Below are 15074 nucleotides of genomic sequence, written 5' to 3' on the forward strand. Positions count from 1 at the left end.
TTCCAAAGAAATCCCAGGGCTGATCTCCTTCAGAATGGACTGGTTGGATCTCCTTGCAGTCCAAGGGACTCTCAAGAGTCTTCTCCAACACCACAGTTCAAATGCATCAATTCTTCAGCGCTCAGCCTTCTTCACAGTCCAACTCTCACATCCATACCTGACCACAGGAAAAACCATAGCCTTGACTAGACAGACCTTAGTCGGCAAAGTAATGTCTCAGCTTTTGAATATACTATCTAGGTTGGCCATAACTTTCCTTCCAAGGAGTAAGCGTCTTTTAATTTCATGGCTGCAGTCACCATCTGCAGTAATTTTGGAGCCCCCCCAAAATAAAGTCTGACCCTCTTTCCACTCTTTCTCCATCTATTTCCCATGAAGTGGTGGGACTGGATGCCATGATCTTCGTTTTCTGAATGTGGAGCTTTAAGCCAACTTTTTCACTCTCCTCTTTCACTTTCATCAAGAGGCTTTCTAGTTCCTCTTCACTTTCTGCCATAAGGGTGGTGTCATCTGCATATCTGAGGTTATTGCTATTTCTCCCGGCAATCGTGATTCCAGCTTGTGTTTCTTCCAGTCCAGCGTTTCTCATGAAGTACTCTGCATAGGATTTAAATAAGCAGGGTGACACTATACAGCCTTCACGTACTCCTTTTCCCTTTTGGAAGCAGTCAGTTGTTCCATGGCCAGTTCGAACTGTTGCTTCCTGACCTGCCTACAGATTTCTCAAGAGGCAGATCAGGTGGTCTTGTATTGCCATCTCTTTCAGAATTTTCCACAGTTTATTCTGATCCACACAGTCAAAGGCTTTTGCATGGTCAATAAAGCAGAAATAGATGTTTTTCTGGAACTCCCTTGCTTTTTCCATGATCCAGCAGATGTTGGCAAGCTATATACTTGTATTAATTCCTCTATTTCTTTAAGCTACTCGATTTTGTGTTATTCCTGTTCAATTCAATCATTGTGCCTACGACTGGGAACAAATCAAATTTCATTTACAAAATATACATGATCATGCCTCTCTGGATGTACAATTACTGTAAAAGAAAATCTTTAAAACTTTTTCTAAAAACCTGCCCTCTTCCCCTAATTTGGAAACTTTAGCTGAACAAATTACCTGGGCTAGATCCACGAGGATGGTTTCAAAGTATTACCCACAGTATCTAGTCTAGAACTGTAGCTTTGGTGATTGTCTTGATAATTATATTTGTTGTTTATCTTTGCCTTTCTATAAGATAGGTTAATACCAAACTTATTTGGTCAAGACCTTTTTTTTGCAAATGTAATAAACTATGGGGAATTGTCAGGAAGCATGTAACAGGAGGCTTCCTGTGTGCTGTTTTGGATCTGTCAGAAATTCTCTGCTCCTTGAGAGGCAAGCCTCTCCCGGGTGTTGAAGAATCCAGGCATTTCCCTTCATTAGTTTTTCTATACAGTGATTAGTACCCTCTTCCTTCTTGTGAACCATACACTAAAAGTGATTTGTTTTCAACTCTCTCTCTCTTTAATATGGATCGCCTATGTTTTGTAAGTCTGGAATTTTAATCTTTATCTTTGCTGAGAATAACTACCTTGTAAGACAGTATATATGCCCACACCATGTTGATTAAAACACCTTTGCTCCATCAGAGCTCTGGTTCCGTGTCTTTCTTTCTCTCTGTCTCTCTTTTTCAGGCTGATCCCTTGGATCTCTGAGTTCACTTTCCTGCCTGGGCTTCGAAGACCCTCTCAAGAAGGTGCTCTGCATCTTCACTCCATCGAGTGGGCGCCTGAGGCCTCCATGAACAGAGCAAGTCCCATGTCAGTGACATTATTGGCTTTCCGCGTAAACCAAGGAATATCATCCTCTTTCTCTCCTTTACCTTCTTATCGCCAACTCTGGACCACCAGGTTCTGGTCCTTAAAGGACCTCAACAAAGTGAGAGCAGCCTGGGGCTGGGCCCTTTGGATTGGCCCTCACCCGGTGAAGCGTCGGGATTGTGTTTCATTTCGTTATCATGCTGTGGGCTGTGACCGCCAGGGTGTTTTGGCCTTAATGGGCAGGATCGACCCCAGCAGTTTACCTTGTAAGAGGTTGTGCAGGTACCATCTTCTACTCCAGGGAATCTTCCCAACCCAGGGATCGATCCTGCCCTCTTGCATTGGCAGGCAGATTCTTTACCACTGAGCCACCTGGGATGCCCCCAGTTAAAAAGTATTACTTGGCATGAATGTCTCGAGATTTATTATATTCTGTATATCAACTTGCAGTGAAAAACTGGGTAATAGAATTAGTTTAGGATAACATTTTGTTCTCTCAAACTTAGAATGTAAAGCTGTTAACAAGCAGATTTTCTTGACGTTAAGATCAGTGAGAGACATTAAAGGTATTCTGTTACAGTATCCATGTGTTAGGGTGAGTATACACTAAGAGTGTACTAACGCATATACACACATCAACACACAGTGTCTCGGCCCCTTTTATTTGAGTTGAGAGTGCAGTTATGCATAGCACTTGAAAGATGTAGTTTGTTAGAAGAAGAATTAGGTCCCGCACATAAAGAGGTAAGTTTGATCAGTCATCCTGTAATTTCAGTTAAGGGTTTGTCGTTTGAATCTTTTCATTTTAAGAAAGAATGAAGGCTGTAGTGGTGGGCACCAGGTGTTATTTCTCTTTCTGATTGAGGACCCGCCCACCTCGGTTATTTAATGACTAGTAAACTAGCCTTGTGGCTCAGCACTGCAGGATGTCTTCAGTACCCCTTTGTCCAGGAGAAGACAAATTCTGACTCTAATCACCTGGTGGTATTCGGGATGGATAGCATCCCCATGTATTTTCTTTTTATGTTGTGTTTTCAGTTTCGAGTTGAGTTTTTCCAGGTGCAGTTTTGCTTATTTGTTTAGTCTGATTCAGTTTTTTGGTTTATCCACATTTATCCACAGTCAGGGCTTCCATGTAAAATTGGGTTCAGTTCCTGATAGACTTGAGCTGCCCTGAATGTCGCTGATGAGACGTGGTCCTCTTGTGCCCAGGTGCAGACCTGAAGGAGCAGGACTGGGAGCGTGCGCAGCAAGCCAGCGTGCTGGCCGACGTGGCCCGGGTGTTCGAGAGTGACGAGGGCACGTCTGACAGCGAGGGCGACAGGGTCACCCTCTTCAGCTCGGCCACTGAGCTGTCGCCCAGGGGGCAGGCCGATGCCGAGATTCTGAGTGTGAGGCTGCAGGAGCTGCTGGACGCCATGAACGAAGAGATCTGGTGGGTGATCCCAAACTCAGCTCCCCGGAAACTCGATTTCTCTCAGGAGCTGCCTTCTCCTAGAGAGGTCTGATTGTTCCATGGTAAGAAACATGACCTCAGATCTGCTTCAGGAATTTTCAGTTTTACGATTGCCCTTGATTATAGAGCTCAGTCAGCCAGGGGGTTCTGTCTACAGTGTGATGTCAGCACTCTGTGGGGGGGCGGTGTTGTGGGGTGCTCCCCCCAGCTCTAAGCCCCAAGGTGGGTGTGGTGCCAAGGCGGTGTCCCCTGTGGCCCGTGTAACCTCCTGTGTCCCTTGGAGTCCCCCATGTTCTGGTGAAAAGCCATCTAGTGAAAGCTGGGGTTTTGGGGTTGGCAAATTTCCACTCAGATCTGCATTTTCCTTTTTAACTTAATACAGTGTGAAGATTGGTTTGTTGTAAGACAGTGGTCCAAGGACGTGTGTTTGAGTTTTTCTCATCTCATCAGTATATTTAAGTTGTTTTCTTTAGACACCATCTTGGCAGTTATAACAATTTACAAAATGGGATAGAATCCAATGGCTGGCCTCATGGTGAGCAGGGGTCCTTGGGTCTGGGTGCAGCCGGGTGGCTGGGGGCCCGGAGGCCTGCCTGGTGCCACACCCGCACAGCTGTGCCCGTGTCCCGAGTCCACGTTCAGAGTGGCCGCAGGCCGATGACCCTGCACAGGACCAGGCAGAGCTGCTGCTCAGACTGTTCTCATCACATCAGCCCAGGCCGAGGTGCCCATTCCTGTCAGCCGAGCGCGGCGGGCTGGGGAAAAGGCGAGGGGGGGGGGAATGGGACAACCAGCAAACGCAGCTGGTGCCACCTGCCCATTTGACGCCAAGACAGACGGCTTTCTAGGCCGTGTTGGAGCACATACAAGCTCAGAAAGATGGTCTGTCTGCGTCCCCGCAGGAAGTATGGTACAGTTATATATTAATATTTTATTTTACAGCAAGTTGTCATGTAAAAGTGATTTTTCCTTATGCAACAAGTTGACTTCATGTAAATGTTAGATTCTGTCCATCAACTTGTTATCAACAGTGAAAAACTTTTGAGATGTATAAGTAGAAGTGAAGCTGGAGAGTTTACTTCCTGTAAGAATCTTGTATTTTAATTTGCAAATCATTTTATTTGCATCATCGTGTATTTAAACTGCTATATAAAATCATCCACGACACATTAGGGGAGAAGAGCAGAAACCGTGAGTTCTAGGTTAATGCAGCACATTGACCTGAATCCAGAAACTCACACAAAGCTGGTGCAGAACTTCCTCAAGTGATGTGTTTGTTCATATTCAACCTTGCATTAAAAAGAAAAAAAAAAAGATCAACTCAGCACTTCATCTGGTCTGCTCCAGCTTGTTCGTGAATTGCTGTTTTGATTGTACCCAGTTCCCGATTCCCAGTGGAAAAGACTTGCAGCACTGACGTGCATCTCTGCCCTGAGAGCGGGGAGGTAAAGGTTGTCAACATCAGGTATCTCCTCACAGGAAGAGCGTCGCCACCAGGGCCCCTTCAGAATGTTAGAGGAAAGAAGTGAAATCAAGCGTGAATGATCAGGGGCCAGTTTGTAAGACTCAATGCTAAGTTAGTTCTAAGTTTGAGAATATTCAAAAGAGGAAAAGCCGAACCTTTTGGCTGAGATGTTAATTGAGCAAGTGTTTCTGGAATTTGCTAATCGTGACACAGAATGGCAGCCCAAATTTGTTGTCTGGACACGTTCCTCTGCTGACAAAGGCAGGTGACAGGTTTTATTCTATTTAGGTTGATGGAAGAAGAGAAGGAGAACACGGAGCCGCGGGCCGAGGAGACTGAGAGCAGGGAGGGCAGGGGGAGCTTAGGCAGCCTCCGTCGTTTTAAATCGGTGAGCTCCCTCAACCTGCTTGCCGGCTCCTGGGAGCCCCAGAGTGGGCACTCCAAGCCCTGAAGGAGGCAGCACAGCCCAGCCCGGGAGGGAGACCAGCTGGGCATTACGACTGTGGTGTGTGTCTGCCTCCTCTCTGCAGCATCCTTTCCCCAGGAACCTGGTTTTCTTTTGTTTGTTCGTTTTTTTGGTTTTTCTCTTTTTACCCATAAGAAAATCAGGTACACTTGCTACACTTAGAGGTCTAAAAGTTTTTAAACTGCCTAGTCTTTAGTCATTCCACAGTGACAAATTATTCTTGATATTTGGACCACGGGCTTAGCCCGACATCATGAACTCAGCCAGAGCCTGCCTCTGTAACGTTGAGCCTGGCCTGTGCTGGGCACAGCAGCTGCAGGGAAGTTTTTGTCTCAGGGAGCAGACTGCTTCGTGAAAGTAACCATAGGCAGCCCTCATGGCGTGGGAAAGCGGTGCAGCACATGTTCCATTGGGGCTGCCTGGCTGCAGGGTGCAGGGCATGCGGTGGGAACAAAACCAAGAATCTCCATGGTCTGCTTGCTGATGGACCCGGCCGCGGGCTCAGGCCAGCCCTGCGTGTGAAACCAGGTTAAGAGCCTGGTGCCCCAGGGCCCCAGGGAAGAGGTTGGGCTGCCTCACTTTTCTGAGTCTAAAAATGGGATGACGACCTAGGGCTTTTGGTGACAGAGTGTGTGGCTCTAAAGCACGTGTTCTAGTTTCTTGCGTGTTTAGCTTGGATTTTGTAAGTGCATTGCTGTTTACCCTGTGAAATCATGTGTACAACACTCTGCTTTGTAACTGGACTTGTATTATCTCTTTTTTCTGTGACCACCCATTTCATGTTAGCTGCATTGTTAGTCAGCTTATAATTAAATTAACCGTGAATCCTTTTAGCGGCCTGTGAAGTAACTAGTCCATTTTGTGGTCTTTTGACACACTGTTTTTATAATTTGCATCATTGGCTAATTAGTTGCCATTTAAAACTCTTTGAGGATTTCTCTGTGGTTTCATGCTTGATTTCTTTCGGAATATTTGTTACAGAACAGTTCTGTATGTTTTCCTCGCTGTTGGAGTTCTCTGGCGGTGTGTCTGCTTTCATCATTGGTTTAGATTTCCTGTCTCATCCTGTTGTCTGCTTGGTCGTCATCAGTCCAGACCCCTCCCCCGCCGCTGAGGCGGTAGTTTCCCATCCATCTCCCCTCCCCCATCCCCCACTTGCTCTGGTCATGGCCGTGCTATGGTCCACAGCGTGTGTGCCCTTGTCGGGTCTGTGCTTTGTCTTCATGTCTCATTAAATGGTGTTTTTCTCCCATAGCAGTAAGTTGAATTGGTGTATCACTATGCAGTTACAGGATGAGGCCATGGCACCCCACTCCAGTACTCTTGCCTGGAAAATCCCATGGATGGAGGAGCCTGGTAGGCTGCAGTCCATGCGGTCGCACAGACTTGGACACAACTGAAGCGACTTAGCAGCAGCAGCATGCAGTTATAAGCATAATGTAGATGGATCCTAAACTGCATATCATGTGTAATTCATTAATGAGATTGTGCTGACATAAAGAAATGATCCTCTTAAGTGTAGATTTAATGGAGTTTTAGATATGCTGATGACACCACCCTTCTGGCAGAAAGTGAAGAGGAACTAGAAAGCCTCTTGATGAAAGTGAAAGAGGAGAGTGAAAAAGTTGGCTTAAAGCTCACCATTCAGCAAATGAAGATCATGGCATCTGGTCCAATCACTTCATGGGAAATAGATGCGGAAACAGTGGAAACAGTGTCAGACTTTATTTTTGTGGGCTCCAAAATCACTGCAGATGGTGATTTTAGCCATGAAATTAAAAGACGCTTACTCCTTGGAAGGAAAGTTATGACCAACCTAGATAGCATATTCAAAAGCAGAAACATTACGTTGCCAACAGAGGTCCATCTAGTCAAGGCTATGGTTTTCCCAGTTGTTATGTATAGATGTGAAATTTGGACTGTGAAGCAAGCTGAGTGGCGAAGAATTGATGCTTTTGAGCTGTGGTGTTGGAGAAGACTCTTGAGAGTGAGTCCCTTGGACTGCAAGGAGATGCAACCAGTCCATCTTAAAGGAGATCAGTCCTGGGTGTTCATTGGAAGGACTGATGTTGAAGCTGAAACTCCCATATTTTGGCCACCTGATGCGAAGGGCTGACTCATGTGAAAAGACCCTGATGTTGGGAAAGATTGAAGGCAGGAGAAGGGGACGACAGAGGATGAGATGGCATCACCGACTCAATGAACACGAGTTTGGGTAGACTCTGGGAGTTGGTGATGGACAGGGAGGCCTGGCGTGCTGCGGTTCACTGGGCTCGCAGAGTCGGACATGACCGAGTGACTGAACTGAACTGAACAGAAAAACAAATGCCGTTGAAGAACACTGGAAGAATCCTAATGTTGAAAATCAGATCTGTATTGTGAGCAATGCCTAGAAATCCATGAGTGGAAGCATAGTATGATGCCTATCATCCTTGTCATTCCCTTAGTGGAATACTCATGGTGTAGATTCATGAAGAAGCTAAGTAGAATTAATCCTTTACGTCAACAACTGTGAATTTAAGTCTCCCGAGAATCCTATCCGACAACCACACATACCAACATGATTTATTAGTATTAGATCAATATTTTTAGTCCTCAGTTCAGTTCAGTTCAGTCGCTCAGTTGTGTCCGACTCTTTGCCACCCCATGAATTGGAGGACGCCAGGCCTCCCTGTCCATCACCGACTCCCGGAGTTCACCCAAACTCACGTTCATCAAGTCGGCGATGCCATCCAGCCATCTCATCCTCTGTCGTCCCTTTCTCCTCCTACCCCGATCCCTCCCAGCATCAGAGTCTTTTCCAATGAGTCAACTCTTCGAATGAGATGGCCAAGGTATTGGAGTTTCAGCTTTAGCATCATTCCTTCCAAAGAAATCCCAGGGCTGATCTCATTCAGAATGGACCGGTTGGATCTCCTTGCAGTCCAAGGGACTCTCAAGAGTCTTCTCCAACACCACAGTTCAAAAGCATCAATTCTTTGGCGCCCAGCCTTCTTCACAGTCCAACTCTCACATCCATACATGACCACAGGAAAAACCATAGCCTTGACTAGACAGACCTTAGTCAGCAAAGTAATGTCTCTGCTTTTCAATATGCTATTAGGTTGGTCATAACTTTCCTTCCAAGGAGTAAGCGTCTTTTAATTTCATGGCTGCAGTCACCATCTGCAGTGACTTTGGAGCCCCCTGAAAATAAAGTCTGACCCTGTTTCCACTGTTTCCCCATCCATTTCCCATGAAGTGATGGGACCAGATGCCATGATCTTCGTTTTCTGAATGTTGAGCTTTAAGCCTACTTTTTCACTCTCCTCTTTGACTTTCATCAAGAGGCTTTTTAGTTCCTCTTTACTTTCTGCCAGAAGGGTGGTGTCGTCTGCATATCTGAGGTTATTGGTGTTTCTCCCAGCAATCTTGATTGCTTCATACATCATGCTGCTGTATCTTGTGTTGTGTTCCAAGTTGGTGCCTTCTTTTGGACTCAAGGATAGAGTGTTTTTTAGGTGTTTTTCTCTTAAAGCCCTGGCTTACTGCAGAGTTCTAATAAATGCCTCTGTGCAATGTTTCTGTCATTTGGCTTTATAATCCAAGCCTTGTGAAGAAAATGGTTTGTATTAATCGGCTTCAGTCTACGCTTATACTTGTATTTGGCAAACTTAATATCAGTGACAGTTTCTTGGAAACTATTTGATGCATGTAACTACTGAATATCTTGTTGATGGGAGTCTGAAGGCTTAGAAACTGGTGCTGCCAAGAAAACTGAAAATGCAGGAAGTTCATGAGAACACTACTTCCGATCATGTGAGTGTGTCTGCAGCACGTCCCGGGTTTTTCTGTACTGTGCGTGTGATGCTTTGTCAAGTCTGGAAAATTGTCAAAATGCAGATTTCTTGGGCTCTAACACAAGCATAATAAAACAGGATTTGAAGTGGTGAAGAATGTCTCATCCTCTCCTTCCCTCTCCCCGTGTCCATAAGTTTCTTCTCTATGTCTGTCTCTCCACGGTTGGCCTATAAATAAATTCTTCAGTACTGTTTTTCTAGATTCCATATATATGCATTAGAATACAATATTTCTCTTTCTCTTTCTGACTCACTTCACTCTGTATCATAGGTTCTAGGTTCATCCACCTCATCAGAACTGACTCAGATGCCTTCGTCTTGATGGCTGAGTAATACTCCATTGCATACATGTAGCACAGTTTCCTTATCCATTCACCTGTCAATGGACATCTAGGTTGCTTCCATATTCTGGCGCTTGTAAATAGTGCTTCAATGAACAGTGGGCTACATGGGTCTCTTTCAACTTTGGTTTCCTCAGGGTATATGCTTAGGAGTGGGATTGCTGGGTCCTATGGTGGTGTTATTCCTCGTTTTTTAAGGAATCTCCATACCATCTTCCATAGTGGCTGTATCAGTTTACATTCCCAGCAATAGTGCAAGAGCGTTCCCTTTCCTCCACACCCTCTCGGGCATTTCTTGTTTGTAGATTTTATGATGATGGCCATTGTGACCGCTGTGAGGTGATATCTCATTGTAGCTTTGATTTGCATTTCTCTCATAATGAGCAGTGTTGAGCATCTTTTCATGTGTTTGTTAGCCATCTGTATGTCTTCTTTGGAGAAATGTCTCTTTAGGTCTTTTTCGTACTCTTTGGTTGGGTGGTTTGTTTTTCTGGCATTGAGTTGTATGAGCGGCTTGTATATTTTGGAAATGAATCCTTTGTCAGTTGTTTCCTTTGTTATTATTTTCTCCCATTCTGAGGGCTGTCTTTTCACCTTCTTGTCGTTTCCTTTGCTGTGCAAAAGCTTTCAAGTTTAATCAGGTCCCACTTGTTTACTTTCGTTTTTATTTCCATTACTCTAGGAGGTGGGTCATAGAGTATCTTGCTTTGATTTATGTCATCGAGTGTTCTGCCTATGTTTTCCTCTAAGAGTTTTATAGTTTCTGGTCTTACATTTCGGGCTTTAATCCATTTTGAGTTTATTTTCCTGTAGGTGTTAGGAAGTGTTCTAATTTCATTCTTTTACGTGTAGCTGTCCAGTTTTCCCAGCACCATTTATTGAAGAGCCTGTCTTTGCCCCATTGTAAATTTTTGCCTCCTTTGTCAAAAATAAGGGACCCATAGGTGCACGGGTTTATTTCTGGCCTTTCTATCTCGTTCCATTGGTCTATTTTTGTGCCAGTACCATACTGTCTTGATGACTGTTGCTTTGTAGTATAATCTGAAGTCAGGAAGGTTGATAACTCCATTCTTTCTCAGGACTGCGTTGGCTATTCAGGATCTTTTGTGTTTCCATATGAATTGTGAAATATCTTGTTCTAGTTCTGTGAAAAATGCCATTGGTTATTTGATAAGGATCACGTTGAATCTGTAGATTGCATTTGGTAGCATAGTCATTTTCACAATATTGATTCTTCCTACCCAGAAACATGGAAGATGGCTCCCTCTGTTTGTGTCATCTTTGATTTCTTTCATCAGTGTCTTACACTTTTCTGTGTACAGTTCTTTTGTGTCCTTAGGTAAGTTTATTCCTAGATATTTAATTTTTGTTGTTGCAATGGTGAATGGGATTGATTCCTTAATTTCTCTTTATGATTTTTCATTGTTAGTATATAGAAATGCAAGTGATTTCTGTGGATTGATTTTGTATCCTGCAACTTTGCTAAATTCACTGATTAGCTCTAGTCATTTTCTGATACTGTCTTTAGGGTTTTCTATGTACAGTATCATGTCATCTGCAAACAGAGCTTGACTTCTTTTCTGATCTGAAGTCCTTTTGTTTCTTTTTCTTCTCTGATTACTGTAGCTAGGACTTCCAGAACTCTGTTGAATAATAGTGATGAAAGTGGACACCCTTATCTTGTTCGTGATCTTAGGGGGAATGTGCCGGGGAATCAACCTGAAGAGATGGATGGTGTTGGAGAGTAATGAGACAGCCTCTCAGTTTTCTTTTGGACTGCCTGTTTATTTCAAGTTTAAGATTCTGTTTTATTCTTTTACAAAAACATTAGACCAGAGGTTTGACATTTTCAGATTCCCCTCTCCCAGATTATTATCTCCATAAATCATTGTTGCTCTTCAAACAGAGTCCTGCTTCAGTGATTCCCTGGGAATCAGGCTTATCATCTACTATCTACCTCCTCTAATATGTCCTGTAGTTAACGTGTGATTACATGCTAATCACAAGTTAACCCATGCTACATTGTAACTCATGCTACATTCCTCAGTTTACTACTTATCTTCCTAAATCCTGTTTGCCCCTAACATCCTGAGCTCACTATCTCTTAAAAAGGCTTCTAGGTGTAGTGTCTCTAAAAATTCCTAACTTCTATCAGCGATAGTAAAATGTGCTAACTTTACAGCATTCCTTAAAATCTTTAACTTCTAACTGTTTTAATTATTTCTAAGCCCTAAATTCATGGACCTGACATTCCAGGTTCCTATCTCTTCAACGCTGGGCTGGAAGAAACACAAGCTGGAATCAAGATTGCCAGAAGAAATATCAATAACCTCAGGTGTGCAGATGGCACGACCCTTATGGCAGAAGGTGAAGAGGAACTAAAAAGCCTCTTGATGGAAGTCAAAGAGGAGAGTGAAAAAGTTGGCTTAAAGCTCAACATTCTGAAAACAAAGATCATGGCATCCAGTCCCATCACTTCATGGGAAATAGATGGGGAAACAGTGGAAACAGTGTCAGACGTTATTTTTGGGGGGGCTCCAAAGTCACTGCAGATGGTGACTGCAGCCATGAAATTAAAAGATGCTTACTCCTTGGAAGGAAAGTTATGACCAACTTAGATAGCATATTGAAAAGCAGAGACATTACTTTGCCAACAATCGTCTGTCTAGCCAAGACTGTGGTTTTTCCAATGGTCATGTGTGGATGTGAGAGTTGGACTGTGAAGAAAGCTGAGCACCAAAGAATTGATGCTTTTGAACTGTGGTGTTGGACAAGATTCTTGAGAGTCATTTGGACTGCAAGGAGATCCAACCGGTCCATTCTGAAGGAGATCAGCCCTGGGAATTCTTGGGAAGGAATGATGCTAAAGCTGAAAATCCAGTACTTTGGCCACCTCATGCAAAGAGTTGACTCATTGGAAAAGACTCTGATGTTGGGAGGGATTGGGGGCAAGAGGAGAAGGGGGCGACAGAGGATGAGATGGCTGGATGGCATCACTGACTTGATGGACATGAGTCTCAGTGAACTCCAGGAGTTGGTGATCGACAGGGAGGCCTGGCGTGCTGCGATTCATGGGGTGGCAAAGAGTCGGACACGACTGAGCAGCTGAACTGAACTGAAGCCCTAAATTCAGTAAACTCCTTTGCCATAAACATTTTCCTCACAATTAAGCTTCAGATAGCAATCCCTCCCATGGCCTCAAGCTCGGCCTATGTGGTCATCCTGGAACACTCTTTTGTAAGTCCTTAAACAAATGTCAATGATTAACTTTATGAATTATTCTCTGAGCACAGCTGCAGAAGGCTTTGTGCCTTCTCATGCTCCTCTCAAGAACAATAAGCACCTTAATATTCCTTTTCAGTCAACTCAGCGGAGGAAAGGAAAAGAGAAGTCAGAATGACAAGGCCTACCTCCTTCATCCCAGGTCTGTGCCTGCGGAATGAGGAGAGGGGCTGGGGGCTGTGCCTCCATTTTGTCAGTAATGCCTAACGTGGCTCCCGACAGGAATGCTTTCAGTTTTTCACCATTGCGAAGAATGTTTGCTGTAGACTTACCATATATGCCCTTTACTGTGCTGAGGAAGGTTCCTTCTGTGCCCATTTTTTGAAGAGTTTTAATCATAAATTGGTGCTACATTTTGGCAAAGGCTTTTTCTGCATCCATTGAGATAAAGATCTTTTTTCCAATGTGTTAATCTGGTGTATCACATTGATTGATTTGCATATATTGAAAAATCCTTGCATTCCTGGTATAAAGCCAACTTGATCATGGTGTATGAGCTTTTTGATGTGTTGCTGAATTCTGTTAGCTAAAATTTTGTTGAGGACTTTGCATCTCTGTTCATCAGTACTATAGGCCTAGAGTGTTTTGTTGTTTTTTTTTAATTGTCTTTTTCTGGTTTTAGTATCAGGTTGCTGGTAACCTTGTAGTATGGGTTTGGAAGTGTTCCTTCCGCTGCAATTTTTGAAAGCATTTTAGAAGGATAGGTATTAGATGTTCTCAAAATGTTTGATAGAATGCTCCTTTCAAGCCATCTGGTCCTGGGCTTTTGTTTTTTGGGAGATTTTTGATCTCAGGTTCAATTTCAGTGCTTGCCATTAAGTTGTTCATAATTTCTATTTCTTCCTGGTTCAGTCTTGAAAGATAGAAGTTTTCTAAGCATCTTTTAATTTCTTCCAGGTTATCCATTTCATGACCATAGTTGCTCATAATAGTCTCATAATCCTTTGTAGTTCTGAATTGTCTGAGGTAACCTCTCCATTTCTGATTTTGTTGATTTGATTTTTCTCTGTCTCTTTCTTGATGAATCTGGTTAAAGGTTTGTCAATTCTGTTTATCTTCTTGAAGAACCAGCTTTTAGTTTTATTCATCTTTATTATTGTCTTTTTTTCATTTCTTTTTCATTTACTTCTGTTTGGATGTTTGTGATTTCCTTCCTTCTACTAATTTCGGGGCTTTTCTTTTGTCTGCAGTTGTTTTGGGTGTAAAGTTAGGCTGTCTAGTCTGTATTTTTCTTGTTTCTTGAGGTAGGATTGTTTTGTCATGAACTTCCCTCTTGGAGCTGCTTTTGTGGCATCCCATGTTTTGAGTTGTCATATTTTCATTGTCATTTGTTTCTAGGAATTTTTTATTTCCCTTTTATCTTCTTCAGTAACCTGTTGGTGATTTAGAAACATGTTGTTTATCTCTGTGTGTTTGTGTTTCTTACAGTTTTTTTCTTGTAATTGATATTTGGTCTCATAGCATTGTGGTCGGAGGAGATGCTTGATACGATTTCAATTTTCTTAAATTTACTGAGGTGTGATTTGTGACCTAAGATGTGGTCTAGCTTGGAGAATGTTCCATGTGCCCTTGGGAAGAAGGTGTATTCTTCTGCATTTGGATGGAATGTCCTGAAGATATCAATGAGATCCATCTCATGTAATGTGTCATTTAAGACTTGTGTTTCCTTATTAGTTTTCTGCTTTGATGATCTATCTATTGGTGTGAGTGTGGCATTAGAGTCTTACTACTATTGTGTTACTGTCAGTTTCTCCTTTGGTGTCTGTCAGTGTTTGTCTTAGGTATCGAGGTGCTCCTATGTTGGGTGCATGGATATTTATAATTGTTATGTCTTCCTTTTGGACTGATCCCTTGATCATTCTGTAGTGTCCTTCCTTATCGCTTGTACTTGTCTTTATTTTAAGGTCTACTTTGTCTGATATGAGGATTGCTACTCCAGCTTTCTTTTCCTTCCCATTTGCATGCAATATATTTTTCCATCCTCTCCCTTTCAGTCTATATGTGTTGTTAGGTCTAAAGTGGGTTTCTTGTAGACAGCATATATATGAGTCTTGCTTTTCTATCCATTCAGCCAGTCTGTGTCTTTTGGTTGGAGCATTTAATCCATTTACATTTAAAGTAATTATTGCTCTATATGTTGCTCTTGCCATTTCCTTAATTGTTTGGGGTTGATTTTTTAGATCTTTTTTCTTCTGTTCTATTTCTTGACTGTATCAGTCCTTTTAACATTTGTTGTAAAGCTGGTTTGGTGGTACTGAATTCTCTTAACTTTTGCTTGTCTGAAAAGCTTTTTATTTCTCCATCACTTTTGAATGAGATCCTTTCCAGGTACAGTAATCTTGGTTGTAGATTTTTCCCTTTCAGTACTTGAGATATATCCTACCATTCCCTTCTGGCCTGCAGAGTTTCTGCTGAAAGATAGCTGTCA

This window comes from Ovis canadensis, chromosome 24, assembly GCF_042477335.2.
Source record: "Ovis canadensis isolate MfBH-ARS-UI-01 breed Bighorn chromosome 24, ARS-UI_OviCan_v2, whole genome shotgun sequence".
In the NCBI taxonomy this organism is placed as follows: Eukaryota; Metazoa; Chordata; class Mammalia; order Artiodactyla; family Bovidae; genus Ovis; species Ovis canadensis.